The 22,435-nt window shown below is 34.6% G+C and overlaps 1 pseudogene; it reads left to right on the top strand.

Moving 5' to 3' along the window:
• The window catches only part of LOC129922377 (uncharacterized), a 29,154-nt pseudogene that overhangs the window by 1,450 nt on the left and 5,269 nt on the right, over window positions 1-22,435 (top strand).

Genomic DNA, 22,435 nt, shown 5'->3' with positions numbered 1-22,435 from the left:
TGTTTTTCTTCCGCCCCCTTTTCACATTTTTTCAAATTGTCACTCCCCACAATTTGAGAAATACTGTCCTAGGCAAAACCTCTTGCAGGGATAGAAGCAGTCTGGTTCTAACTTTGGACCATAGTGGTGACATTCTAAAACACATACCAAAATAACTAGGCAGCCATCTCTTCTGTCGACTAGTTGCTTGCATCCCTCTCTGCACTCAGAATGACAGTCACAGAGTCAGTTCTGTCTACTAGTTGCTTGCATCCCTCTCTGCACTCAGAATGACAGTCACAGAGTCAGTTCTGTCCACTCCTTGCTCGATTCTTTCCCACTTTATAATTCACCAGATGAAGGACAAATGATGTTGTAACATGACCATACATTGTTTATGGTTTTATCAGTAGTCAATAGGGCACCATGAGAAGGAATCAACTTCAAAACACTTGTCACAGTACAAATAATGTTGTTGTTTTTTTTAACTAAAACAGATGTTTAGACACAATTTATATTTGTCTTCATATTGTTACTACTTTAAAACATTTAAATACTGTACTCTTCCCTTTGAGGCCACATACTTTTTTTTCTTTAAGGTCAAGTGCATTTGTCTTTGAGGCCAAGTACCCTTTTCTTTTTAGGCCAAGTACTCTTTAGTTTAAGACAAGTACTCTTCTCTTTGAGGCCAAGTCATTCATGAGACAGTTCCAGTACATCTTTTGTTGCGACTAGTCATTTGGCCTGCATTTTGACAACCTAAAATAACTTTCTCCAACATAATTCACATACATAAGATCTGACTTACATAAAATAAGAGTTAAGATCTTTTCTTACTATTTAGAATCTGTGTATGCTCTGCAGCTTTGAGTGACCAGGGTTTGAAACCTGAAGACATCCACTATGTTTTAAATGGACACATAAAACAGATTGGCAACCTCAACCTCTTCTCTGGAGCTGTCCATTGTGTAGGCTATGATATTTGTCAACATGATCAGTACTTACTGCATGAGTTGAAAGAGGTATCTACAGACTAATATTTTTTGTTTTTAGTGTTTTGTGCAGGCACAGTTTAAATTTTTTGTATTGCTCCCCTATGATTGTAGTAGTTGCATAGATAAAGATTTTGTAGACATAATAATGCAACTAGCGAAGCTTCCCTTTGCTATCTTAATATCCATATAGCTGGTGAAGTAAAAGTTCATCAGTCGCTGGGCCATTTGAAGAGCACTTTGTCAAACTCAGAGATTATTCTAATCAGGTCTTAAATGTAACTTTTCTATGGGAAGATTGGACAGACATCTTAATGTAGACAGAAAATGTGATTGTTCTACAAATTTATTCTTAAACACTCAAACATTCATAAATGTTCTCAAATCTTAAGGCAGTTCTCAAACAGAATCAAACTATCCAACTCATCACATTCCATTTAAATTCCTCTTCTGCTATACCATGGCATTATGATGTAGCCTGATTTAGACATTTTTAGTTTTTGACATGCCGAAGTTGAAGTTTTGTTTGTTGACTGGCTTGCGTTTTGAACATGTGTATGTATTTGTATTGATGATGTTTACTTTTGATATCCTTGAGTTATTTTTGTGTAAAACAAGATAAGAAATAGAAAACTTCATTGTTACACTGACTGTTTAAATAGAGCTAAGTCATTTTTTCCCTATTTCCTACATTTGTTAGTAAATAAAGCAATAGGCTTGTTTTATCAACTACTTTTCATTTGTCATTAATAATTGCATACAATGTATAATTTCTTTAAATATCTTTGCGTGCTGAACTACCTAGAATGTCATCATTATCCTTTCCTTTAAGTTTGGGGGCAACACAGAGTATGATGAATGTATATGTCAGATCCTTTCTATGTGCTAATTTCTTAGTATAAAAAAAAATAGAACTTAGTATAAAAAATCAGAACAAATTAATTTCTTAATAAATAAAAATACAAATCATTTTGTTTGAATAAAAACATCATTTCAATCTTGAAATAGCTTGAAGAAGCCATCATTTAAGGGGATCTCTCATGTTTACTTTTTTACAAATATCTTTCTGAGTCCTACCCTGCGTCACTGCACATTATGGATAAACTTTTCTTTATTTATTCTTGATACTGCAGGTCTTATTTGTTCTTCCTGCAGGGGATGCCCTTCAACATAGATGAGGATGTAGAAATAGGGCCAACACCTGGTCATACAGGAAATGATGTGTCGGTGGTGGTGAAGAAGGCTAATCTTGGAGTATTAGCAGGGGTTGGTTGGTTGTTTTTTTGTTGTTGTTGTTAGGTGGTGTAAGAAAAGTACAACCTTTTGCTTGACACAGAAAATCATGTTGAAGGATTGTACTATCCAGCTTTAAAAAGTATGGTTAAAGTTCCCTTTCCAACCTTGCAATCAAACGCAAGATGATGTAAAGGTCATATGTTTCTGTGGCCCCCTGGTTCAGAAGCCAAGGGCTTTACTGTTCAGCCATTGGGCCTCATGTTTATTTTCAAACTGATGTTTAATGTTTTTTCAATTTTGTGTTTCACAGGGGATTTATTTTATTGTGAAGGTGATCTTTTCTCCCCCTCCCTTTGGCTAAAAAAAAAGTGAGCGACCAAATCTCCAGGTGCAATCAAGATATACCATATTGGAGATGACTGACTTTATCATACCAGGACATGGACCTACATTTAAGGTGCATTTAAGTTGTTTTGTCCTTCCCTTTGGCATGAGTCTGTCTTATATGTTTACAGCATTGTCATTTTCCTCTTAAATGATGTGCATTCTTGAAAAGTTTATGTTTGATTTTAGTAGTATTTAAGTTGTTTTAAAAAAAAAAGTTGGATATAAAACCATTTTTTAGATTGATAAGTGTATTGCCAGGCCTAAGGCATTATCTGTTGAGATTATGTGAGACTCCATGACCTGGTACATTACAGTTTGACCACTCACAATTGTGATTTGTTTTTAATCCAAAATGTAATATCTGCAACTTATAGAATGTATAAAAAAGTAGCCATTGGACAAATGTTCAAACTGAAATGTGCTTGTAAATAATAATAATATGGGATTAATACATAATATTAAAACCGTTTAGGCACCAATATCCAACATTAAGTCTGATTTGAGCTGATCAGATTTTTAAAGATTGAATTAAGAGACAAAATAAACTAGGGCAAAATTTTTTTTTTTTATTCTGAAATTTTTTCCTTCTTTCAGGTCCCAAAAGGCTATAAAAGTCAGAGGATCTTGGACGAACATGAGGAACACATCAGCTCTCCACAGATGACAACATCCACTTCAGAATGTATTATTATTGAAACTGATTAATTGTTTTTTTTTGTTGTTTTTTTTTGGACAAGTTCTAGATTTCTAGATTATGAAACAAGCAAATAACTATGCATTCAACATATCTTTTTTTTTTTTTAAATATTAAAATTGATATTTCTTGATTTCAGAATCAAGAATGTAGTTGTATTTTAATCCAGAATGCTTTACTAAGCCACCTCTTAACATCTTTATGTTTCCTATAGTGGATGAAAAATTATACTGGACGAAAGGAACTGCTGAAATAGATGAAGGAAACAGAGGCGATGGAAACGAGGTAATCCTTTTTTTTTTTCCATTTACAAATATATTCTGTTATCAGATGTAAGGCTTGCTAAGAATACATCATATGGTCTATTTCTAGGGGTGCACAGGATAGTACTTTTTTTATATTTGGCCGGAGCTGAATATTGCCAAATAGTAAAATATGATATTCGTCCGAATCTGGATACCTACATGTCTTGTAAATACCTTGTGTTGATGAAAATTTAGCCAAACTGTTCTTCTTCTTCTTCTTCTTCTAGCCAGCTTTATTGCTGCTGAGCTGTGAGCTCTTTTGCAGACTGTGCCAAGGAAAAAAAGTGTGCTGTTTTCTTCAGCTGTTCAGCACTGCCGTAAAGGGTGTTGGTTATGTTGGGCTGTAGTGGAAGTAGGGTCTGCCTAAGGTGGATTAGGGAGGGGCATTCAAAGAGGATATGGTTTACGGTTTCAAAGGGGTGGGCGCAATGTCTGCAAAGGGGTAGTTGTGTGGAGTTTATTTTGTTCAGGTGGTAATTTAATAGTGGTGTGTGTCCTGTTCTTAGTTGGAAGATTGTAGATTGTTCTTTGCGGGGGAGGAAGTTAATACTGTCCAGTTTGTTAGGCGTAGTCATTTCTCTGTACATGGCTCTGCCTGTGTTTCCTGATGCCCATTGGTTGAGCCACTCCTCTTTGTGATTGTTGACTAACATTGACCTTAGGGTGAGGTAGTTAACAGGTCTATCTGGTTGTTCCATAGATGAACCTGCCTTTGATAGCTTATCTGCCTTTTCATTTCCCATGATGCCAATGTGTCCAGGGATCCACTGTAGTGTAATATTGATATTTAATTTTGATATCATCTGGTGGATTATCACAATGAGTGTTGTCAACTCTCTTGGGCTGTTTGAGGTGCTGCTGTTAAGTGCTTGCAGAGTAGATTGGGAGTCTGTAAAGACAACAATATCTGATGGTGGTTGCACTCCTTCATATAATTTGTTTTCCACTGTCTGGAGTGCTATGGTAATTGCCTCAATTTCGGCTTGGAAGTTTGAGCAGTAATCACCACAGGGTGCGCTTATCTCAAAGTGTTTATTTTTAGGGAAGACCAGGAAGGCACCAAGACCGGCATTGATGGTAGCTTTGAAAGCTGATCCGTCTGTATAAATATGGATAGCTGTTTTTTGATAGCTTTCGATTGTTTCAAGCGTGCCTACTTTGAGCTCCAGTGGATTTGATTCTTTTGTTAAGGTGTTATTTAGTAAATGTGTTTTGATGGTTGGTTGTTTGTAGTTTAGTCCGGGTGTAATGTTTGCAAAACTGTTAAATAACATACCTATATTTTTTTTTTCCTTGTATATACCTTATTGTTTTAAACTCTTCTTACTGGTTAGGGTTAGGGCCCTAACCCAACCCTGCCTAATTAACTAATCTGTGTAGCATGAGTGTCTGTGTATGTGCGACCAACTGTAGAGGGTGGGTGTGGGAGGGTCAATGTAAAATATGTAACTAGTTACTAAAGTAAATTTTTCAAAAGTAAAATCTGGCTTGTATAGTGGGTAGATGTATGTATTCATGAATTTCAGACCAACAGCTGATCATCAGACTTTAAATTTAAAGTCCAAAGACCGCTTCTGGTTCTGGTTTCAAGGGATTTATACTGATAATAGCTGTTAGTTAATAGTTGGAATCTGAAGCGTTAGTTGGAATCTGAAGCGTTGTAGATCAGTATTTATTGTTTTAGATTAATCCATTTGATGTAAATGATATTAGGTTAATAGCAGGAGCATCAATAATACCTATTTATAGCTTGAACCTTAGATGGTGCCGAAACATAGTTTTAATTGTAGTCTTTAGGCCTATTATTGAGATCTGTTTAGATCTACAGTTGTATAGGTCTAAGAGCATTAGGAAAACCAAATATAGAAGAAAAAAAAACTCTTCCACACCCTCCCCTACCAAAAAAAACCATAAATAGACTGTATGTTTGACTGATTGTAACAACCTGGTCAGATAGATGTAGTGGGCTTACACATATAGTCCTAGTGTAGTTTGTATTGTTGATGGTGTTGACCATCACATGTTTTTTTACCTTGGGCATATGCAACAGTGTTGAGTGGTCGTCAGGCAAAAGGATTGACCTGGTCAATCAAGCATGTAGACTTAGTATACTCGCACACTAATTACAGGGGTTAAGTATTTCTTAACACTCCAGTATATGTTTGTTATTTCTTTGCTAGATATAATTGCGTGCCGTAGATCAATTTCTTTATGTGATTTTAAAATTTACTGTAAGCTTTTCCATTATAAAATAAGTCAATAGAATTAAACAATGAAATAACTTTCTTCACATGCACATCTTTGTTTTATTTTATTGTGCAAAGAACCTATGCCTATGTAAAAAAACACATCTTCCTTAATTATTTCTGATTTTATTGTGGTTTCTGTAACTGTAACAAAATGGCACGGTAATAAGCCTATAGGTGTTAGGAAAATTAGATCAACCGTAATATTTATTTACAGTGTAGTATGCTTCCTTAGCACATTGTGTTTTTCCATTCTGGCTTTAAAATGGTCAATCTCTATCAGTAAATTGAGTGAAATAAAATAGGCCTGGTCGTGTCTTTTACGCCAATATACACAAATCTGAGACTTGTACTTTTTCTACAAAATAATTAGTTACTGGATAACTGGGTTATGCTTTGAGTTTGTTCTGTGTAGCAAAAGGTCACTCATTTAGTTATTCCAGCTAACTGAGATTTATATCCAAGTAACTAGGCACACAGGAAGAGGTGTGGCCACTAGTACAGTCACATGATTGAGATTTTTCTACAAATAAGCAAACTTATTGTCCAGTTACTCGTGTAGAGGTGTGGCTCCCTAATTAAGATTTACTACCAAGTAAACAAACTCAGTTCCCCCATGTGCCCCTTTCCATCGTATCTGACTTGTGGTCACCTGTCAATCATTGAACTCAATGTGATGGACTAAAATAAAAGGGAGTGGGAGTTTTTCATCTCTACCCCTGAAGATATACCTGGTTACCCGTATAGAGGTGTGGCTTGAAGTCCACCCCCCTACTAATGATTTACTACCAAGTAAACAAACTCTCTCGTAAGGTGTGACCTCTAGAGAGTGTCAATATGCTGGCATTAAACCTACATCCATCGTATTTGAATTGTTGTCACCTGTCTATCAATAGACTCAATGTGATGGACTAAACAAATAAAGAGAGGGGTGGGAGTTGTTCATTTCTACATCTGGAGATGTACCCGCACAGCATGACGTAGTCAAGGGATATAACATCTTAACATGTTAACTAACCCCCTCAAAGGTCAAGACAAAATGAAATTGCATACCATTTGTAAAACACATATGTAATGTACAGTTTCATTTCTATTTATATTAACACACCTTGTCTTTATAATATTTGATGTTTGGTACATATTCATGTAGGCTCTATTTTTAAGCACATTATTATGTTTTAATATTAACATTAATACATTCTATAACAGACATTGATGGAAGGAGGTCCACTTTGTGCATATTAAATAGGTGTACTTTTTACTATTCGGCCAACTACCTGGCAGTGATATTCGACCGGAGCCAAATATGGCAGAATGGGGAAAAAAAGGCCAAATATTCGACAAAAGCTGGAGCGACTATCCGGTGCACCCCTATAGGCTATCTATTACATTGCTATGAATTCAAGAAGAGGGTCTTTTACTTTGTGAAAGGTGAAAGGTTTTGTAATAGACTATAACAACAAGAGTCTCAATTAACACATTGAATTTTTTTAGTCTTCCATTCGTCTCCTTTACTCCAGCATCTTGTTATGAGTCTGACCCACTTTTACACACAGTCCTGACTTACACACTTTCTTTGCTGTTCACTCAACCATTTACAATGAAGATCAACTGGTCATTTCTTACACAGGCACACACACTGCACTACTAGCCCCTCAAAACACCTTCACTTACTATCACAGGTTTTTCTATGACCTTTCGCTTGTAGGCCTTCATTCAATTCTTTTTCTTGATTTTTCTATTGATTTTCATGTGAGCGAAGAGCTTTACCCTCTTTTAATATTCAAGGTAGCTTACACATATGATGTGCTAAATTATAGAATGTAATTCTTATATTAAGGACTGCATCTTAATTTCTAGGCACCTCTTCTCTTTGTCTTGTATAGATAAGTCTAATCAGAGGTAACACTATAATAAGGAAATAACACAGGTGTAAGGCCAAAAATATTAAGGCAGTTAACGCTGATGAACAATGTCGAACAAGAAGTTTAATACGTAATGAAGGGAACTGTTGAATGTTGTATTATTTAAACATCTACTACTTCAGAAACTAAAGCCGACCTGACTCAAGAGCTGCAAAAAAAGTCTTCTATTAACCTTTTGCTCTACTTCCTAAATCTAGTCCTGGATAAAACACATATGAAGTGTGTAAAAGTATATCTAGATTTATCCTTGATTATCAGATGTGTTATTTGTTTGCTAGACAACTCAACCCTATTATACACAAGGAAAAACACCTGGCAGTCTTTTCATCATTTAAAGCAAATAATCGACTAGACTAGAATCACTAGACCTATCTGACCAATAGACCAATACAACACACATTTATGGTCTACTGTCCAACATTTAGTGTTCTAGCCTGTTTATTTTAGGGCAGAGAGGGAGGGGTGTAGATGAAAGTGTTACTTTTTTTTTCTAGGGTTGATTACCCAGATGTTCTGAGCAGATAACTGTAAATGTGTAAGTCAAGAAATCTAGAAAATCTCAGTACTGCAGACTATAGAATCTATTATATAGGCCATCGCTTCCGAACCATCTGTCAAATGTTTAACTGTCTGTTTTAAGTTGAAACTATAAAAAAGATAAACATCTAAGTTCTCCTATTATTAACAAATTATAGTTTGGCACTAATTAATTAATTAAAACCACCAATTATTGTTCTAAAACACTTCAGCTTCCCACTATAAATTAACAAAAGTAAGCAGAGCATGAGACGTAAACACAACCATGTGATGTAAACATAACCATGTTGCCATCACTGTTCTAGATCAACAAATATTAGATTATAATTTAATCTAAATTTTATACTAATTACTAAATCTAGTAAATTTTAGGATCTAATCATTCTATCATTAATTTAGATCTAGTCATCTAGACTAGCGTCACGATTACGCTAGATGTCTAGATCTGGAAAATCTAGATTACTCTAGATTTAGACTTTACATAGTGACAGAGTAGATGATACTAAAAATTGATAAAGATTTTTAGAATCTAGGTAAGATCTAAAACTTTAAGAAGATCCAATACTATAAGAACTACTCTGAATTTAGATCTTAACTTGGTCAGAGTCTCTATATTCTATCATGGAGACTATCTAATTTAGTCTAGTAGTAGTAATCTAGATTAGTTTCTAGCTGTATTCTGTGTTTAACTCTTTCAGCCTGTTGCTAAAATAGCAATGGATGCGGGCAAAAATGGCTACCAGTTTTTGTTTACAATAGGGTTATAAAAATATTTTTTATCTCATAAACGGTAAATCACAGATAAATAAAGTTATATATCAAATTAAAGCAAAGATCTTCACCAACACAACTCTTTTAATCTTTTTGTAGTTTATTTAATTTGTATAGATGATTTTGCAGGTTGAATAGGATGGAAAAAAATAAAAGAGTAAAAAAAATTTTTTTTGTCTAGGTTTGTTATACATAATATATGTATAATATTGCTTGAAAAGAGTATATTTTGTACTCATTTTAAAGTAAATTCATTTTGATAAACATAAATCAAGTTTTTTTTCCAAATTTCTTGCTTATTTATTTTAATTTAATTTTTTTTCTAAATTGCATTAATTTTAATTAAACTACTTTTTTTTCCATATCTATTATAAAATAATTTTTTTAAATTTCTTTATTATTACAGTCACCATAAATTATATATTAAACTACATAGATATGCATAAGAATTCTTTTTTACCCTTTCTTTATTCTTTTAAATGTAAATAATTTGTAATTTCATGTCTTAGATCATAGTCAATTTTTTTTCGCAATTTTTTTTTCTTTGCAATAACATCAATATATACTCTTTATTTTTTTGTATTGACCATTTTGACTAAATACTTTTCATTAATTAGAAAGAGGATTCATTTCTGAATAATTTGATATACAACACTTAAACATGCAGTGAAGATTATAAAACAGATATTACCTTAGACGCGTAGAGTTGTAAATCCAATTCGAAATCATTTTTGGCAAAAAACAATATCCAGTGAAATAGGAATAATATTTACATTTTACACACACACACACATATATATATACATTTATTTACATTACATAGATGCTACTGCCACTACTCGAAAGCTATATTTTTGCCAGATCCTCATGGTATAGACGAAAACAATGTTTCACACAGAGCCGAGGTTGCGACGGGCAACCCGAGCAAAAGAATCTAGTCCGCTTCCGTTGTGATTGACTCTTGCAATAGACACAAGGGCGATCATTCTCTTCATAATGAACAAGATGAGGCCCAGGTGCTATTTTGCTGTCAGCTTTAACAGTCTTCACTTTCACCTGTCTGGGAACATCACCCAGTGCAGTGGCAGCATCAACTAAACCATCAATTAAAGTTTCTTTAAATTTTTTTAAAGAAAGCTTTTTTGAAGGCTGGTCACATGTAACCTGTGTGGCATTATAAATGATGAGGGCATTAATCTGTGCAATTTCTAATATCCAGAAAAAGACTTTCTTCCACCATTTCATGCTTTTTCTAGAATGCACAGAATAATAAGAGAGCATTTGGTCTGCCCTGTCGCAACCATTCATCATCATATTGTAGTCGTGAACCATTTCTGGCTTCTCGACAACACTGCGCTTCTGTTGCACATTAATGATGCGATTGGTTGATTTTGTGGACACCATAATGCAAGGCTTTTTAGCTTTCTTATCCTGCCATGCCACACAAAGAGCATCTATACTGCCAACAGACTTGTAAAATTGAGTTTCTCTGTGACGCAGCTTTTGCTTCTTGAGCTCGGCAGGGAAATTTTTCCTAGCCAAGTTGACTGTCCCAGTATAATAAAATCTTTTCTGAGTTAGATATTCCAAGAGATCTGTTGATGTATAATATCTATCAGCAAAAATATGATGCCCACTTTGAAGTGGTTGTAGAAGGGTATCAAATATTTTGACTGCATGGCTGGTAATACTCTTTGATGAGTCTGAGTAAGTAGTGTCACTTCCATAATAAGTAATAAGATTTATTACATAACCTGTACTGCTATCACACAGGCCATAATTTTTTATGTGGTGCTTTTCAGGCTTACTAGGGTTGTACTGTAATGGTCCAAACCTGCCTTTAAATCCTATCACCATCTCATCAATAGCAACCTCCTCAAAAGGATAAAATGCCTTTTGAAAATTTGAACACATCATCTTTACGAAGGGTTCAACTTTATCCTTACCGACCGAGACCGCTTCACCTACATGCATCATGCTAAAGAACAAGAGTTCAAATCTAGCTCTTGTAAACATGGTATTAAACCATGGCTGATAATATATGTCTTTATTAGACCAAAAGTCCCTGACAGACTTTTTGTTTTGTAGACCTATCGAAATAAAAACTGCGAGAAACTTGTACATTTCTGCAACATTTGTGTCTGTCCAATTATTAAAAGTGGACCTGACAGTAGGAGGATTGTGTTTTTGAATCACAATTTTAGCATAATCATTAATGCTATCAACTAAAAAGGTCATGATACAACCATCTACTAGCCTGGTAAAAACATCAAATGGTGTAGAATCTCTTGTCAAATCTAACTCAGAATTGACTCCACTTTTAGAAGGCTGGGACATTCTAAATGTATTGGCAGTACTGACAGGACAATTGTCAGCAACCCTCTCCCATTGCCACCCATCATTATTACCACTAGTTCTAGGTCTAAAATCATCTGGTTCTGGAATTGTAGCAATAATACCAGTCCCATCATTGTTAGCTTCACTGCCACTATCACTGTCAGAATCTGAGTCAACCACAGTATCATCATATCTAGCTCTTTTCTTCTTCACAATGTTATCATCTACACCATGATTTTCTGGCAAATATGTTGAATCATCTTCACTATCACTATCACTAGAACTTTCTAAAGCTAAAAACAATTGAGTAGCTTGTGCTACCGTCAATCTTTTAGGCCTACCACTAACACTACTGCATCCAGGCATAGCATCCATGTTTGTTTTTGTTTGCTAAGCAACACACTAATTAAAATAATATTAAAACAAAAAAACAATCCAGGTTATTGCATAAAGACGCTTAAAAAAGGAAGGTTTCGTTTCTTTTTACTATTTTTGTTTTTAAAAATAACTTTAAAAACTCTAACTACAAGAAACGGACTAATTTTAGAAGCCACCCCCCAAAAGCCAGTATACTGGCAAACCAGGCTATGAGGTATAGCTGTTTTGCCAGTATACTGGCAAAACAGGCTGAAAGAGTTAATATATACTTTTTTAGAATGGTAGAGATATTTAGTATATTATTATGGAATTTATACACACTTCTGGTTAGTGTGATTCCAGCCCCCACCTCATTGTGGTTGCCCTGGGGTGGTCAAGAAGAACTGTTTTTTTTTTTTTTGGTTGTGGTTTCATGGCCATGACCAATGTAAAATAGCCACGCAGCTCTGTCCCAGCTTGTTGGAAATATGGCAAGCTTAGTAGCCACTGTACCTGACTCACCAGGTTCGGAATGAAGGCAAAAAGCTGGAGGTCAATATGCTAGCTGAAGAAGACTTGAACAAGTGAGCCCAGCCAATTTCAACATTACAATACCATTGCACTGAAAGACTGCACAAAACAGGAAGAGTTGAAGATCACCTTATCAAACAAGTTCCAGCTCCTAGAAGAGGAGACAGTAGAACAGACATGGCAGAAACTGAAAAAAAAACCCAGTAACCTTCACATGCCAAGAAGTACTGGGTCTCAAGTCATACACCCACAAGGAGTGGAGTTCAGCAGAAACTCTTCAGAAGATCAAGGAAAGAAGAGAGAAGAAAGCAGGCATGAACAACAGCAAAACAAGAGCAGCAAAAGGAAAAGCACAAAAAAGAATATGCTGAAATAGATAGGAGTATCAAGCATAGCATCAGAACAGACAGGCGAAACTACATTGAAGCACTAGCAAAAGAAGCAGCTCTTCAGAACAGTACCAAAGAACTGTAACCAGTCATCAAAAACATATCTGGAAAATTTGCCATGTCAGAGAGGCCAGTAAAAGACAAAAATGGTGACTTGATAACAGACGAAGAAGGACAAAAGAAGAGATGGGTCGATCATTTCCAAGAGCTTCTTTACAGACCTACTCCTGTCAACCCACCAAAGATACCGCCAGCTGTAAGAGACCTATCGAGTGCAGTGCACCCACTAAAGAAAAGTAAAGTAAAGTTCCCCTTTCAGACCTTGTGGTCTATAGGGCAGATGATGTAAAGGTCATCTGTTTCTGTGGCCTACGGTTAACAAGGGTGTCATGTGTCCAGTACAACGACCAACCGCCTTTACATTTCCCTAACTAATGTCTGTCAGGTACCCATTAGAGCTGGGTGGACTCAGAGGCGCCAGAGGATCCTGAAATTAAAAATCCCAGTCTTCACCAGGATTCGAACCCCAGTCCCCAGTTCGGAAGCCAAGCACTTTACCGCTCAGCCACCACGCCTCCACCCACTAAAGAGCTGACTATTTATTTGAAGAAGTAGTTGATAACAACACAAACCATATTCATCTATTGGAATCTGCAATAGAAAAATTTGATGTAAGATTCAAGCATATATTGTATTTGTCCTCACTGTCATGAGCTCTTTCGCAGAGTAGTATTGTCTCTATTCAATCACACTGAAGAAATTTAGATTAGAATGTATCTTTCTTGAGTTTAATTTCTTCAAACTTGATTCAATCAAATAAGCTATCCAACAATACAAAAATTAACATGAATCACTTTTATGAAATAGCTGGCTATCTTACAATATTGTCAAATAACTGAAGTACATAAACTACTAGTCGAATAATGACCACTGAACAATGACTCATCTTGGAAGCTTCGTGTTGCCTAGCCTTTCTTGCTACATAATTCTTAGTCTTCTACCTATTCCTGACTACTCATGCATGTTTACCTAAACATCTCTTCAAGGTCATCTAAAAGAATGACCTATTTACCTAGTCGTTCACTCACACACTCCACTTTTAGCCCACTTGACTAGTTAACTTATTCTTGGAATTAAGGCACTTAACATTATTTCCTGTACCATGACAAATAAAAATTGTTTTCTTCCTACTTGAGCTATGATTGTACAGAATGTTACTGGTCTCTGCCCAGATTTTCAACTATTCATTGTATTCACAAAACTTTTTTTTTTTCTAAAAGGCTTCCATTCTGTATTCTGTTTGTTCATTTGGCTTCAAACAAGCTACAAAATGAATGTCTGTCCTTGTGTCACTTTCATCTCTAATAAGTTCACAATCTCCATCAAATATTTCGCTTACACCACTCTTGACGACGTCTTGAATCGTTTCTTTGTTCTCCTCATCATCTTCTGTACTCTCTTCCTCACCCAGGCTCGCTTTATTAAGTCTGTTTTCCATCTTGAAAGACCAGGTCCCAACCATCTTTCTTTGCCTTCATGCTTGTAAAAAACTTTGTCACCATTTTCTGATGCTAGAACTTTAGAATGCAGGGCTCATTGTATTCTTTCACTTGAATCAACTATATTATTCTTAATTAGGAAAGTCTAAATTACACTTTTTTTTTCTTAAGTTCATTCGAGAGTAGTAGTTGCTGTTTGTTTTGACAGGTTGAACTAGAGGAGCAAAAAAGAACTAAAGAAAACCTTAGGAAGAGAATGCGTGAAGTAAAGGAACTGGATATAACAACTGACAATCTGTGAGTCTTGAAAAATATATTTATTTACTTATTTTTTTACCATGTTTTTATCAAATATATGAATGTTTTTTTCTTACTTAAAATGTGAGACAAATAAAACAGGGTTCTCAATTCTATATGAATAGAACAATATCTTAAAGAGCCTTTTGACCCTCTTTTTGTTCTGTACATTGTCTACTTTAAGATTTAAAATTACATTGCCCCAGCTAATGTGCATTTTGGACATAAATTATAATAGGATGTCTAAATAAGATAACTTACTAAACTTAAGAGTTGCAATTTCCTACTAATACCAATGGATGACACTGTTAGACATTGTTATGTACAAAATAATATCCTAGAATTAGAAAAAAACAAGAACAAAGCTTTTTAAATATTTACTCTCATTCTGAAACACTAAAAGGAAAAAAAACAACAATTAACTTAGTGAATGTATTATGAAAACAATGTAAGTAACATCATAATATATAAAGCAAGACATTTTGGCAAATATTTTTTTAATGGTAAAGTCAGTATATATCCTCTTAGTACACTCATCAAAAAAATGTAGGCTTTCATTTATTGACTTATTCAGACAGACTTAGCTTTAAATAAATAAAAAGTGAAATTAAAATAATTTTTTTTTTATAAAGCTTATCAGATGATCCAATTATTGTCAGCTTTAGTAGAAAAGGTTGAAGATACTAGAAAAAGATTAGCATTAGCCTACTATAAACATATACACCTTAGTCAAGAGTGAGACCAACTCATGATCTTTTTAATGCCTATGAAAATGTCTTAGAAGAAACTGCAACAATAGAAAAATGAGATTTTTGTAAAATATTTTGACAAGATATGGACAATCAGTAGAGAGAGTTTGTAGGTGAAGGAGAGCTGAGAAAAGTACATCCACCACATTTCTACATTTAAATTCCAGTGTTTCTCATACTGGGGAAAGGGAGAGGGGCTTAAAGGTCCTGACAAAGGGGGATGGGGGCGGTCAATAAAATTTTAGAAGCAAAATAAAAGTTAAAATGTCATTAAAGTTATCACTCCATGTTTGAATATTAACACACACAAAAAAAAAATGTCATTTCTTACCGTTGCTTCAATAAATTAAAATATTTTAAATAAAAGGCATCCTTCATCTTTTTAGAAGGACCTTTTCAAAATGTATACTGTTTCGTGAGATGTGACAGCATGAAGTCATTTCAAAGTAACTCAGCAAATGTGACTTTATGTCTGAGTGGTTGAAATTCTCTCGACTTTTGCGATCATGCCTTAACATTAATAGTCTTTTTTATGCTTGAGGACATTTGTCTTATTTGTGTATCTGTGTTGATCTCAGAAGCTGTTGTTTTTTTTAAACTTTAAAAAAAAGGAAAAAAAATTTTTTAGTCAACATTCACTTTTGGATAGTTTCATTTCAGTTTTCTAAATGATTCAACTAAACACTTTATTTCTAATTCATTTTTTTGATTGACAATGTTTAAAATGAAACCAGTACGTCCCAACCCTATATTTCAACTGTAATAGGCTTTGCCAGAAATGTCAACTAAAAGTTTATTGCGTAGGCATCAGAAGTTTCTATTTAGTTTCAATTTTTTTCTTGATCTCAGGGTCAAGTCTCTAGAAAGTTCATTGAAAGAAAAAGAGCATGAGGTGAAACAGGAGCAGCAGAGAAACAGAGAGCTGGATGCCAAATTTAAGAATCTACTCCAGGAGAAAGAAAGTATTGAAGCTCAGTGAGTGTTCTCATTATTTTTTGATGAACTTAAGTTGAAACAAATTCACTTTGAAGAGGACTGATTCTAGATTGGCCTTGAGGGATTGTCAGCTGTAGATGGAAACCTGTTTTCATTGTTGCCGAAGTCTGCAGCAACTTAAATAACCTATATATAAGAACATTAGTTACATGCTAGGAAAATGTTTAAAATTCCTGCAACATCTTATTTTAAGTCGCCGGGACAGGCCAGTTCACAAAAGGGAGGGGGGGTGGAGTGTTGGACCAAAATTTCCTAAAATTATTGTAAAGTCTGTTCCCATCACTGGTATGTGTAACCACATATAAAACCACACTCCAACATAATCGTTCAGAGACAATACTATATTACTATATTGATTGTAAAGTATTTTATTTAACATTATGTAAAGGATCAATGAAAACAAGGCAGTTGAATCCTTGTTACATAGTTCCCAAAATGTTTGCATGATAGAAGTGTGCTTATTATATAAAAGAGTGAAAAAAAAAGGTTGATGACGGATCTAGATTTTTATAACTCTTGTGATTCACTAGGAATGTTAACTTTTCTTTACTTTCAGGCTTCAAAAAATACTTGATAATCATTACACAGAGAAGTCAGAGTTGAGTTCTAAGATTAAAAGTCTTCAAGAAAAGAAAAAAAAACTCAAAGATGTAAGAATTTAGTAAACTAGAAATAACTTTTATTTTTTTGTCTTTGTCAAATCTATGACTACAGACATTATAGCTTATTATCAAAAACTATCTGAATTGAACGTTAGCAAAAACATACAAGCTTGGATTTTAAACTTTCTTATCAAACACCCACAATATGTAAAAGTGAACGGGCATGTGTAAGGCATGAGAGAGCTTAGCACTGGAGGCCGCAGGGGTGCGTCCTGTCACCAGTATTGTATACCATATACACAAATGACATTCAGAGCCTATCAGCTGACACTCCCATCATCAAATTTGCTGACGACAAAGCAATCATTGGCCTTATTTCAGGTGATGAAAATCTGTACCATTCAACAATTGACACCTTTTACCAATGGTGTATAGACAACTTTCTAATTTTAAATGTTCAGAAAACTAAAGAAATGATTATTGACTTTAGGAAACATTAAGGCTATATTGCAGAAATTCAGATGAACAATCAAACCATAGAACAAGTACAAGAATATAAATATCTAGGAACGACTATCAACAACAAACTGAAATGGAGTGAACACTGTCAAAACCTCTACACAAAAATTCACCAGTGACTCTTCTACCTTAGAAAGATAAGAAAATTTAACATCGACAAAACCATTATTTCACTTTTTTATACAGCAACTATCAGCAGTCTAATTAACTTTGCCATCACCTGCTGGTATGGTAATACTTTACTGGCACAAAGACTTAGACTAAATAGACTAATTAAAAAAGCATCGCACATCACTCAAATACAGCTACCATCTCTTGAAGAGCTTTTTCATGAAAGATGCCTTTCCAAAACACTCTCGCTTCTTAAGGACAACCTGCACCCATTAAACCACTGTTACATAAAATCTGAACGAAGTGGTCGTCTCCTTTCCATTAGAACTAAAACAGAAAGATTTAAAAACTCCTTTATCCCATTTTCGGTCAGAGTGTTACAAGATCAGCTGTCGTCATCGAGAAGTACATAGAAGTTCAAATTCTTAAAGTGCTGGTTGGGAATGTGTATGTGTTTCGTGTGTGAATGTTGTTTGAATTCTTCATCTATACTATGTTATTGTACAGTAGTTACGCTGATGTTGTCAATTGTAGTCAAACTGAATTTCTATTTGATTGGATCAATAAAATTATCTTATCTTATAATATATAAATTGAACTGATGTCATTCTATAAAATTGGTATTGCATTGATCAGTTTTATGTTTCAATGCCAGGAACTTGCTGCTCTTGAGGAGCTAAATGCCCAACTAGTGGAAGAAAGCAATCGTATTATTGATCACACAGATACCAACCAGAAAATCCAGCTGTGACAAGAAAAATCAAGAAAACAATGAGCCAACAAAGGTATAGTTTATTGACACTTGACACCTTAATTTCTCTTGTAATAAAAGCAATAATGAGAAGTGCGTCAAATGATATTCATATTGACTGGTAGAATGTATTTTTATATGTAGATTTTTATTAATCTATTTTTTAAAGTGAGTGCTTTGATTTTTATTTTGATAGAAGCACCAACGCCAGAAACTTGTTTTGAACATTTATAACGTTACCCATCAGCATGTTAGTTTTTTTTTGTTTTTTTTTAAAGAATTTTACTTTCTTATCCTACCCTTCTAGATCATTATAAACATCATTCATTGGTAAATATCTGGAGCTTGTCTGTATTCTTAGTTGTTATTGTTCAAATCTTTGTGCCAAAGAACTGCTTTCAGATTTTATTGTGTAGGGACAGCCTTGTATTACTCCTGTCTTCAATTTAAAGGATAAATAAACATATAGTAACAACTATTTCAAGTATAGCGCAGCACATAGATTAGGTAATAAAATATCTGTCTACAATACTTAGCACCAAAATGACTATTGCATCAAAAAGCCTTGTTTTAAGGATACTATTAGTTTAATGTGGTCTGTCTGTCTATCATATGTAGATCTTAAAATTTGAAAAGCTATTGAAAATTCCATTTCATGATATTTTGCAGCTTGCAAAGGCTACATTTTCTGTACTGAAAGCAAGCGCACCATTTTGTTTTCAAAATTATGTATTGTTGTCATTCTGCATGCACAAGGCGCAACAGTGCACTATTATATCACTGTATATGAACTGGAGCAACTGGAATTCCATCTAAGTGGAATAGGAAGAATATAATATTTTAGACAAGAACTTGGCTTGATCCCCCTAGAGTAATGGTTCAGCAAGGTTCTTTGTGTGGGTTGTCTAGTCAGGAAGTTGCCTAGGAAAACTGTGGAAACGGTGTTCTAGTGAGTGGAAGACATTCCTGTTGGTTTGTTATTGGAAAGTGAAGACAGAGGCGACGACAGTGAACCCTGCAGGAAAGAGTTTGAAGATCTAAAAACCAGAACTGACATTTATGTTCATTGTAATCATCTCACATTTTTTACATATCAAAATGTTTGTAAAATGTTTTGTAAAATGTTTTACATGTTTCGGATGTTCCTTCAGAGTTGAAGATAATTACTTCCTAGTCCAAACCTCCCGCAGGACGACGGGGGATGGGAGCGGGCAGGGTTTGAACCCTGGACCATCGATAAATCTGAACGACAGTCCAGCACGCAAACCGCACGACCAGGCAGTTATATCTATCTGTCTATCTATATATATAGGGCCTATCACATCTCTCTCTCTCTCTAAATATATATAACACATTAATGTGTTTTCTGTTATATGGGTTAGTAAAGTTTACCAAAATATTTTTTTTTTTAAGAATGCATATTCTAGTTGTAAGCACCTATATTTATTCATGTTTTTAATCAAGGCATCTTTTAGTGTTATTTATTACCAGCTTCTATAATCAGTAAGCTTAGCCAGTGGCCATTTCAATTGTATCCAAGGAAAGGATTTTTTCCAGAAGTCAGGAATGAGAGTTTGGCCATTCATCAGCTTCTTGGTTAGAAGATCAACCATCAACAATAGATGATCATTTAATTATCTGTATTGTGTGATCAATGCTCAGTTACCCCTGCCATTACAAGGCCAGAAGCCCAGCATCTCAAGGGGCCTTCATATTCTACAATTTAGCGGGGGAAAAAACACCACAATTAGGGGTCAGGTTCTGCTTGAATAGATGTATTTAACGATATATACATGCATTCATCATACAAATTCACTAGGTACTGGGCCTAACACCTATTGTTACACCTATTAAAGTGCCTAAGAAAAATAAAAAAATCTTGGAAGACAACGGCCACCCGCTCCATCAGAACTACGTCAGGTCGTCGCGAAGTGGGCAACTGCTGTCAATCAAAACAAGAACGGAGCGGTACAAAAACTCGTTCGTACTTCACTCGGTCAGACTCTATCACCGCCACTCATTGATCAGGGAACATGAAATGCACCAAGATACATGTGTGTAGTCGCTGAATGAACTCTTTTTGTTGTGTCTGTTGTAATTATGTGTATTTTTCTGTTGTGTTGTCTTTATATGAGAAAAGAGTCCTTGTAATTACAAGTTTCAGTAAGGATCAATAAAGCAGTCTTAGTCTTAGTCTTGTGTGCATTCTTTTCAACATACAAAAACATTATTTTATGCTATAAGTTTTAAACAATAAGAATGTAATTCAGAAAAGTACAATCATTAGGTTAGGCTCATACTGAACTTTATCCTCATAACAATCAGTTCACTGAAAAAAACATGTCAGGTAATCTAGATACCCTCAGTTCAGAAGCCAAGAGCTTGACTACCAAACCCTGTTATTAATATTAAAAAGTTACCAAAACAAAAAAGTAACGTTTACCTTTCAGACCTTGTGATCTATGGGACAGATGATCTTAGGTCATCTACTTCTTAAACCAATGGTTAATGAGCAGGCTGTAGCGCCACTGGGATGGATGGATGGTTATTTGGCCAGCACAACGACCAACTGCTTTTACTTTCCCCAACTAATGTCAGGTACCCATTAGAGTTGGTTGGACTCAGGGGCGCCATAAAAATCCCAGATTTGAACCCAGGATCCCAGATTTGGAAACCAAGTTCTCAACCACTCAGCCACTGTGGCCCATTATAAATATTAAGAATGTAATAACAATAATAATACCTCAGCAGTCGGCCAAACAAAATACTTTCTCCTGCACACATCTACTTTGTATAGAAGGAGATAGGATTGTGGTTGTTGATAGTTTATACCTATTGATATTTCTTTTTTACCTGCCTAGGTGGATCTAGTGGAGGGCTCCCTCTGATCTTATGTGAAAACACAAACTCTCTTTGAAATTTATTTTTAAAAATTATTATGGCTCCTGTTGGTATTTTAGAAATACATTGAGCTGCAAATGAACACCCATATAATACCCCATCATTCTGCAGGAGGTCTGGACTAAGTAAACTATCTTCAACTCTGATGTAAAACATTTTACAAAAAAAAAAACATATTCTAATTCTGACTCTGATAATGCTTTCTGCTTCTACTTCAACTTAGCACATAACATATGTTGTTTTTTGCACAGGTCAAAGAGCAAAACAAACAATGTGAACATTTGAGCGACTCTGACAGCACTGAAATAGATCTGTGAGTGTTGATTAAAATTACAAGTATTTTATCAAATATATTATTTTGTTTCTCAACTTTGTGAAATTACATGAAGCAGAGATGACTAGTATATTCCAGTCTTTTTATTACCCTATGTTCTGTACATTGTCTGCTCTAGCATTACTTGTATGGTGTATTTTTTTGTTTATATTTACTCACACTCTGAAACAACAAAAGGAAAAAAAGCAATTTAAGCTTACTGAATTCAGAAAGAAAATAAATAAAGCTAAACAATTAGAAAGAAATATTTTTTTTTTTTTAATCTTGAATGGATAAATCAGTATCTAACTTCTTTGCACATTTAATATTTTACAAGAGACAGTTCAATTTTCCTGCAGGAAGTCGTGGGATGGCAGCCAATAGACCATGAACAACCAAGCAGCCATTTTTTGTAAAAGACATCTTTTGTTTTGATATGAGACAGTAGTGTGTCTCATGGATGTTGTCATTTGATTATGACATTTATTATATTATTGTAAACCATTGTTTTGGTTTTTGAGATGAGACACTATTGTGCCTCTGTGATGCTGGTTCTTTGATTATTTTGAACTGAACCTGTCCTACTATTTTGATTTGTTTCATTATTTTATTTTGTTTTGTTGGCCTTTATTTCCGTTTGTATTTTACATGATCTTTTTCTTATGTTTCTAAACAAACTCTTTTTTTTTTTTTTTGTTGCAAAAGAAAAAAGGTTCAAGACCAGAAAAACAAGCAGTACTTAGAAAAAGCTCAAGGTTGTTGTGTATGTAAAATCTTTGTTTCATGAAGTATCTCTTTTTTTTTTTATATATAATATCGTCTATCAAACTTTTATAAGCTCTCTTCTTATAAATTTCTGATAACTCAATTTCCAAAAGTTTGTATAAAGGGTAGTTTAAGAGCACTGAAAACAAAGGAGACCATGAACGTGTTGAAGAAAAGTATCACTAGTCAGATGATTCATACAAAACTACAGCTATTGAAGTAGTGAAAATGTCTCTTAATAAGAGA

Source organism: Biomphalaria glabrata, chromosome 13, assembly GCF_947242115.1.
Source record: "Biomphalaria glabrata chromosome 13, xgBioGlab47.1, whole genome shotgun sequence".
In the NCBI taxonomy this organism is placed as follows: Eukaryota; Metazoa; Mollusca; class Gastropoda; family Planorbidae; genus Biomphalaria; species Biomphalaria glabrata.
Note: the sequence above shows the minus strand (reverse complement) of the source record. Positions and strands in the feature narration are given on the sequence as shown.